The sequence below is a fragment of the Taudactylus pleione genome, unplaced genomic scaffold (assembly GCF_031769625.1).
Source record: "Taudactylus pleione unplaced genomic scaffold, aTauple2 ptg001661l, whole genome shotgun sequence".
Lineage (NCBI taxonomy): Eukaryota > Metazoa > Chordata > Amphibia > Anura > Myobatrachidae > Taudactylus > Taudactylus pleione.
The window spans coordinates 3,512,511-3,522,248 of NW_028286058.1; positions in this window are offsets into that span (position 1 = coordinate 3,512,511).

Below are 9,738 nucleotides of genomic sequence, written 5' to 3' on the forward strand. Positions count from 1 at the left end.
GGGGGGTGGGTCATGTGTCATGGTGAGGGGTCACGTCACGTTGTGTTGTACTATGTCATCATGGCATTCCAAAGCTCTGGGAAGGTCCAAGTCTCCTTAAATAGCCTTAAATGCCGCTGGTACATGTGCTATTAAATGGGCATACGCCGATGAGACATATATCCAAACCTATATTACGGAGAAGTCAGCCTACAAATTTTCTAGCAACTAGGGGAACCAGAAGAACAAGGTGCCTCATGCTTCTGTGATTTCTAGCTAACTGATAGGCTACAATCTCATGTCAATAGGGTCAGCCTACAAAATGGCTGCCACCACTTTACCTCAAACATGATACCGATTGGTTGTGACTTTACAGGGTGCAAAGCCATGAATATTGATTCCCACGGAAAGATGTGGCAATACAGGACCCCACAATGTATTTCTGTGATTCACACCATTACGCTGTGGGACCATGATGATACACACTGTCCCCCTGTGCAACTACCGGTGGCCCCCCTGCACAGCGGCAAGAAGGAGGGGACATGAGGACGGAGGATCATGTGCCCTCAGGAGGATGTCCCTTCCCATAGGTGTCGGCTGCTGTGAGCGGGGCTATATGATCTGTAGCTATGTTATCTGTACAGCGGGCGGTGCTGCAGAACATACTATTTTCTTTCTATTTTTTAAAAGAGGCCTCACTGGATTGGCCACTCCCACTCTCAGTACCAGGGCCTGGGGCACTCACTGCCCTGTGTATTTTCCACTATGCAAATGGGAGTGGGAGTACGCCCAACTCAACATGGGCCCCAGTTTTATTGATTTTTTTATTTTATTTTTAATGGTAAGTAGAACAAATCTATTCCTGTGCAATGCTTTCATGGAAATTCAGCCCAGGTGACACTCTTCTTATTGCTGTGTGTATAGGAATATAGCAGTACTTACAGATATAAGTATCTAGGTGCAGAATAAAGCCATTATATTTGATACATACGCATTTTGCATTTTCAATCTGCATTAACCAACATAATGAGCATATGGAAAAATTGCAACTATCTATTTATAGAACATGTCAAGGATTACTATTAATGTGAAAGAGACCACAAATGCCTTTGTAATACATATCCACTGTACCGCTGCTGTCACATGTAGGTATTAAATAAGCTGTATACATAATTACAATCATATGTAAAGCCACACTAGAGCCATGGTTGTCTTGGTGACCTGTACAACAAACAGCCTGTATTCTCTGCTGAGATCAGGGTATGAAAAGACAGACAATGTCCTATTGTCTGCACTATACCTTGTGAAAGGAGGACCTGAGCGGACTCTCCCAGCCAGAGATAACAGCTCACAGTATGAGATTAAATAACTGCAGGATCAAAACCACCAAAATCCTTTAAATAAACAATAAGAATTAGTCACACACGCATGTTCATTTGTGCCTAGGCTGTTATCTTTAATATGTGTTCTATTACTCTATTAAATACTTAATACCTGCATGCAGTGTGTGGTTAATTGGCTTTTATTACTTTGTAATGTGCTACATAGATCTAGCAATGTGCTACAGTAAAACTGCCGGTCATATAGAAGAAGCCTGTGGCAAGGTTGTAGCATCTAGCATGAGGTTCTTTGTGCCGTATGTCTCAGTGATGTCATTACCGCCTAGTATATTGGGTGTGGTATGTAATGCCGACATTCAAAATGTTGACACCACAATGTTGACATGGTCAGAATTCAACATGTTCAGAATGTTGACATATAATATATCTACATTCACTGACAAAATGTCAACCTGTTCAATATGTTGACATTATGAATGTCTACAGTCATGATGTCAACATTCATATTTGACTCTAACCCTAATTGCTAGCTAATTTTAACTCTAACTGCAACCTAATCCTAACCCTAACTGCAGCCTAATCCTAACCCTAACTGCAGCCAAATCCTAACCGTAATGGCAGCATAATCCTAACCCTAACTGCAGCCTAATCCTAACCCTAACTGCAGCCTAATCCTAACCGTAATGACAGCCTAATGCTAACCCTAACTGCAGCCAAATCCTAACCGTAATGGCAGCCTAGTCCTAACCCTAACTGCAGCCAAATCCTAACCGTAATGGCAGCCTAATCCTAACCCTAACTGCTGCCTAATCCTAACCCTAACTGCAGCCTAATCCTAACCCTAACTGCAGCCTAATCCTAACCGTAATGACAGCCTAATGCTAACCCTAACTGCAGCCAAATCCTAACCGTAATGGCAGCCTAGTCCTAACCCTAACTGCAGCCAAATCCTAACCGTAATGGCAGCCTAATCCTAACCCTAACTGCTGCCTAATCCTAACCCTAACTGCTGCCTAATCCTAACCCTAACTGCAGCCTAATCCTAACCCTAACTGCTGCCTAATCTTAACTGCTGCCTAATCCTAATCCTAACTGCAGCCTAATCCTAACCCTAACTGCTGCCTATTCCTAACCCTAACTGCTGCCTAATTCTAACCCTAACTGCAGCCTAATCCTAACTGCTGCCTAATCCTAACCCCAACTGCAGCCTAATCCTAACCCTAACTGCAGCCTAATCCTAACCCTAACTGCTGCTTAATCCTAACCCTAACTGCAGCCTAATCCTAACCCTAACTGCTGCCTAACCTTAACTGCTGCCTAATCCTAACCCTAACTGCTGCCTAATCCTAACCCTCACTGTTGCCTAATCCTAACCCTAACTGCAGCCTAATCCTAATCCTAACTGCTGCCTATTCCTAACCGTAATGACAGCCTAATGCTAACCCTAACTGCTGCCTAATCCTAACCCTAACTGCTGCCTAATCCTAACCCTAACTGCTGCCTAATCCTAACCCTAACTGCATCCTAAACCTAACCCTAACTGCATCCTAAACCTAACCCTAATGGCAGAATACATACCATTTGGCCGGCGGTTCTAATCCCGACAGTGACGTCCCAGCAGAGGAGGAAATCCTGATCGTCAACGGTAAGTATTTACAAACCTAATTCTACCCCCTAACCCTCCCTTAGGGGTGCCTAACCCTAACCTCCCCCCCAAGTGCCTAACCCTAATTCCCCCTCTAAGTACCTAAACCTAACCCCCCCTTCCCCGCCACCTAAACCCAAGTACCCCGTGGGGTGCCTAACCCTAACCTCCCCTCGGGGGGTGCCTAACCCAAACCCCCCCTTCCCCTAGCCTAAACCTAACCTCCCGGGGGGGTGCCTAACCCTAAATCCACCCAAGAACCCTAAACTTAACTCTCCCCTCCCCACGCGGCTGTCCGCACCCGGCGCCCGGTTTACCTTCAATCGGTAAACCGGGCGTCAGGCTCCTGGCGAAGGTCTAATGACAGGCGTCAGGATTTCGACACCTGTCTTTAGTGCCTTGCCGGGATTAGACAGTCGGGAAGCCGTACGGTCGGGATTCCGTCCATCAGCTTCCCTACTGCTTCCCCTAATGGCAGCCTAATCCTAACCCTAAAGGCAGCCTAATCCTAACTGCTGCCTAATCCTAACCCTAAAGGCAGCCTAATTCTAACTGCTGCCTAATTCTAACCCTAACTGCTGCCTAATCCTAACCCTAACTACTGCCTAATCCTAACCCTAACTGCATCCTAAACCTAATTACCATCTAGCCCTAACCCAACTGCATCTTAATCCTAACCCTAATGGCAGCCTAATCCATACCCTAACTGCAGTCTAATACTAACCCTAACTGCAGCCTAGCCCTAATTTCTGCCTAGCCCAAACCCTAACCCAACTGCAGCCTAATCATACCCCTAATGGCAGCCTAACCCTAACTGCCACCTAGCACTCATACTAATTGCATCTGAAACCTAACCCTAATTGTAGCCTAACACTAAACCTAATTGCCACCTAGATTCTAATTGCAGCCTAAATATAATCCTAACTGCAGCCTAATCCTAACCCTAATAGCAAACTAACCCTAATGGCATTTTAACCCTAACCCTAATTGAAGGCTACCCCTAATTGCAGCCTAGACCTATTGGCAGCCTATCCCTAATTGCCGCCTACACCTGGGGGGTGTAGGGTTAGGTTTAGGGCTCCTGGGGGGGGGGATATTTAGGGTTAGGCTCCCACCCCCCCGGGAGCCCTAAACCTAACCCTATCCAACCGCGGCTGTCCGCACCCGGTTTACCTTTGAACGGAAAGCCGCGTGTCGGGCTCCCGCCTCAGGTCTAATGACAGGCGTCGGGATTTCAACGGCTGTCATTAGTGCCTTGCCGGGTTTAGACAGTTGGGAAGCCGACGGTCAGGATTCCATCCATTGGCTTCCCGACTGCTTCCCCTAATGGCAGCCTAATCCTAACCCTAAAGGCAGCCTAATCCTAACCCTAATGACAGCTTAATCCTAACCCTAACTGCTGCCTAATTCTAACCCTAACTGCTGCCTAATTCTAATCCTAACTGCTGCCTAATCCTAACCCTAACTACATCCTAAACCTAACCCTAATTACCATCTAGCCCGAACCCAACTGCATTTTAATCCTAACCCTAAAGGCAGCCTAATCCATACCCTAACTGCAGTCTAATCCTAATTGCAGCCTAGCCCTAATTACCACCTAGCCCGAACCCAACTGCATCTTAATCCTAACCCTAATTACCACCTAGCCCGAACCCAACTGCATCTTAATCCTAACCCTAAAGGCAGCCTAATCCATACCCTAACTGCAGTCTAATCCTAACCCTAACTGCAGCCTAACCCTAATTGCAGCCTAGCCCTAATTACCACCTAGCCCGAACCCAACTGCATGTTAATCCTAACCCTAATTACCACCTAGCCCGAACCCAACTGCATCTTAATCCTAACCCTAAAGGCAGCCTAATCCATACCCTAACTGCAGTCTAATCCTAACCCTAACTGCAGCCTAACCCTAATTGCAGCCTAGCCCTAATTACCTCCTAGCCCGAACCCAACTGCATCTTAATCCTAACCCTAATTACCACCTAGCCCGAACCCAACTGCATCTTAATCCTAACCCTAAAGGCAGCCTAATCCATACCCTAACTGCAGTCTAATCCTAACCCTAACTGCAGCCTAACCCTAATTGCAGCCTAGCCCAAACCCTAACCCAACTGCAGCCTAATCCTACCGCTAATGGCAGCCTAACCCTAATTGCCACCTAGCACTAATACTAATTGCATCCTAAACCTTACTCTAATTGCAACCTAACACTAAACCTACTTGCCACCTAATTCTAATTGCAGCCTAAACCTAATCCTAACTGCAGCCTAACCCTAACCCTAATGGCAACCTAACCCTATTGGCATTTTAACCCTAACCCTAATTGCAGCCTAACCCTAATTGCAGCTTAGACATAATGGCAGCCTAATCCTAGTTGCCGCCTAGCCCAAACCCTAACTCAATTGCAGCCTAATCCTAACCCTTGCTGCAGCTTAATCCTAACCCTAATGGCAGTCTAACTCTAATTGCCACCTAGCCCTAATATTATTTGCAGCCTAAACCTAGCCCTAACTGCTGCCTAATCCTAACCCTAATGGCAGCCTAACCCTAACCCTAATAGCAGCCTAACACTAAACCTAATTGCCACCTAATCCTAATTGCCACCTAACCCTAATGGCAGCCTAACACTAATTGCGCCTAACCCTAATTGCAGCCTAAACCTAACCCTAATGGCAGCCTAACAATAATTGCCACCTAGCCCTAGTTAAATGTGTCAACATGCTGACTGTTGACATTCATAATGTCAACATTTTGTCAGTGTCACCAATTTGGAGGTCGACATGTTAAATGTTGACACACCGAACACGATGACATTTTTCAAAGAAGTCATTCTGACCATGTCGACTTTAAGGTGTCAACAGATTGAATGTTGACATGCTGACTATATCCCAGTGAATGGATTGGCAATGTTCTCTTGAATAATGGTTTAGTCAACAAAAAAATGGTTGCCTCACATGTGTGCAGGTGAAAAGGTTCACTAATTACTGCTGTTAGCATGCAAATGAATATTGTACTCTTACAGTTATTTATGCTGTAAACTGATGCTGCAAAACAATCATTTAGTATAAAAGGGGCCCAGTAACTGAAACGGGCATCATTCAGAAAAGTAACAATAAGATTTGAGGGTGCTGAGAGGGGTCGGGGTCAGCTGCTAATTACCAGGGCTTGTCTTAAGGGCCCCGCAGAGGCCCAGGCCAGCCGTGCAGGGGTAAGAATTCTCCCCTCCTCTGAGCACATTGCCAGTGGTATAGTTGTTTTCATTTAAAAACAAACAAACAAACCTGATGTTGCCACACTACCATTATTTGGCCACGCCTTCCCCCATCACCTGGGCCCACCATTGCTCTTTATGGCCCTGATAAGACTTACAAAGCATGGCTCAGGACAGAAAGGGTGGCTGAATCTCCATGAGAAAACATTGCAAGTACAATACAGTAATACAAATAAAATAATTACTTGCACATACAGTGGCGTAAAAAAGTTTTGCCCCTTCCTGATTTGTTTATTGTGGAGTCATGATGTCACACAGTGCCGCACTGCTGAAACAGAACATAGGAACTGTGGCAGGCAGCCAGAAGAAGGTGTGTGAGCTGGAGGGCCACTATTGGGACTGGAAAGAGACTTGGTGGGGGCTGCAGAGACACTGTGGGAGCTGGATAAACACTGTAGAGGCAGAAGAGACACTCTGGGGGCTGGGGAGACACTTTGGGAACTGGAAAGACACTGGGTAACTGGAGAGACACTGTGAGTGCTGGAAAGACTCTGGGCCTGATTCAGAACCGCTCGCGAGCGCTGAGCGCTCGCAAGCGGGTCGATGGTGCCCTAGTGCGCATGCACACAACGGAGGCTGTCGCTCCGGGTCTCGGTGGGCGTGCCAGGGGTGTGGCTTCCAAACGGAGGCGTTCCCATGGAACGCCTACCGTCTGGGTCCGGCCCCACTGACATCACTAGTGATGTCAGTGGGAGTGATTTTGGCTCTGATAGAGCCAAAATCACTCCAGGGCTTGCGGTCACCGAGACCCTACCGCAGGGTCTCGTCGCAAGCCCGATGGTCGCAATGGTCCTGACCATCGCGACCATCATCATGGATGCTCGCATAAGCTGTGGGTGGTAACCCACAGCTATGCGAGCGTCCAGGAGGACGCTCCAAAAAAAACAAAACGCCCTGATTCAGAGCGGGCGCTCCGTCTCTGAATCAGGTCCTCTGTTGGGACTGGAGGGACATTGGGGCTGGAGTGACACTGGAGGGCTGGAGAGACACTGGACCTCATTCAGAGCCGGACGCTATTTGCGGTCGTTCGTTCAGAAAAAAGGGGTGGCTATTCAAATGAACCGTTCGCTCTTTGCGGTCTGTTCACGCCTCTATGTCTGAACGAGCGAACAAAACTTGCGGTCGTTTTTTGGATAACTACGCCCCCTGGCCGCTCGCATCCTATGTCATGTCCGCTATTTATTAGATTAATCGAGTACATTGACCAGTGTATGAACTGCTCGCTATTCTTGTGGTTGCTTTTTCCTACCGCAATCTTGCGAGCAGTTCTGACTATAAAATAACCCAGTGACGTGGTCAATGACGCTGCTGTATTAATTATGCACACCCATAAAACGCCCGTTTTGACCTTTAAGCACACCTGCGTTCGGATCTCCACTCCCCGTTTTCAAGCACCTTCCCCTGTTACCACCCACATACGCCTCCTCCTGTCACTCAAAATAGAAGGCATTCGCTATTTAGCGAACAAACGATTTTCGGCCGCACTGACTGGTTCGCGCATGCGTATTACGATCCGTACGCATGCGCAGTTGGGCAAACATCGCTCGGAAAGCTCGAGTGGCCGCTTACGAGCGGCTCTGAATCAGGCCCACTGTGAGTGCTGGAGAGACACTGTGGGGGCTGGATGGACATTGTGGGCAGGAGAGACACTGTGGGAACTGGAGAACCAGTGTGGGGGCTGGACAGAGACTGTGTGGGCTGGAGGGCCACATTAGGGGCTGGAGGGACACTTTGGAACTGGAGGGACACTAGGGGCTGGATAGACACTGTGGAGGCTGGAGAGAGACTGTGTGGGCTGAAGAGACATTGGGGGCTAGAGAGACACTGTGGCGGCTGGAGGGCCACTGTAGGGATTGGAGAGAGACTGTGATATCTGGAGAGAGACTTTTGGGGCTGAAGGGACACTGTGGGGGCTGAAAGGGCACTACTACATGACAAAGACATTGACTATATACCTACGCTAACAGGCATTTTCCAGGCCATGTGATCTCTAATGTGAATACCAACTGAAGTCACCATTTGCCCAGAGAGGCACAGTTCCATCAGAGAAACCACATATAATTAAGGACTGGCCTGTACCTGCCATAGACCCGAGGATGGGGGGGGGGGGGGGGGGGGGAAATGGTTGTATAGGGCACTATGATTTCTGTTGCCAGTCCTACCTGTGTGAAATTGCACTTGCCCCCTTAGATACTCATTCGACCCATTAAATAAATTGAATTTATCATTGGACACAATTAGACTAGACATAATAAGGCTTGATTAACTGTCAGTCCTGTTGAATCAAACCATTACTTAAATAGAACCTTTCAAGCAATGTGAAGTTGATTAACAGGTCTCAACAAGCAGCACAATATGACGCAGTCTAAAGAAAGCCCAGAAGAGATGAGAAAGAAAGTTATTGAAATATATCATCCTGTAAAGAGTTACAAAACCATCTCTCTAAGACTCCAGCAAACCACAGTTAGAACTATTATCTCCAAATGACAAAAACTTTGAACAGTGATGAATCTTCTCAGAAGTGGGCAGCCTAACAAAATTACTCCAAGAGCACATCGACATCTTATCCTGGAAGTCACAAGAGAACCCAGACGAACATCTAATCAACTGCAGGCCTCGCTCGCCTCAGTTAATTCATTCATACAGTAATTCCAGCATAAGAAAGAGACTGGGCAAAAATGGACTCCTATGGAGAGTTGCAAAGCAAAAAAACCACTGCGAGCAACGTAAAGGCTCGTCTCACATTTTCCAAAAAACACTTTGATAACCCCCAAGTCTTCTAGGCTAATGTTCTGTGGACTGATGAGTCAATAATGGAACTTTTCGGAACACTTGGGTCAGTTCATGCTTGTAAACCCTCCAATGTTGCTGTATTAAAGCAATTCTGCAAAGAAGAGTGGGTCAAAATTCCTCCACAGCGATGTGAAAGACTGATCGCCAGTTATCGGAAGCGTTTGGTTGCAGTTGCTGCTGCTAAATGTGGCAGAACCAGTTATTAAGTTTATGGGGGCAATTCATTTATCACATGGGTGACATAAGTGCTGGATAAGCTTTATCCCTCATTAAATGAAATGATCATTTACATCATAATGTATTTCGTTTGTGCTCAGGTTGTCTTATATACAATTTTGTTTAATCTGAAACAATCAAATGTAACAAATATGCAAAAATAGAAGAAATCATGGAGGGACTAAACTTTTTTTCCGCCACTGTACAAAAACAAATTATGGTAACAGCAACCTCCATAGTAGCCAGATCTATGGGTGCTGTACATGCTTGAGCACCTGCAATATTAGTGAGGCCACAACCACTATCCTATTTTATGAATGGCATTTTGTAGTCATATAGGGGGATGGCAGATGTGAGCATCCTAAATCAATTTAATCAAAACCTCCCAGTTTCCATGATGTTGAACATACCTTTGCTACCTCCTTTTTTGTGTCAGCCCTTTCCCAAATGCAAGTAGGTCTAAGAAAATAAAAGGGGGGTTTATTAGAAGGAAT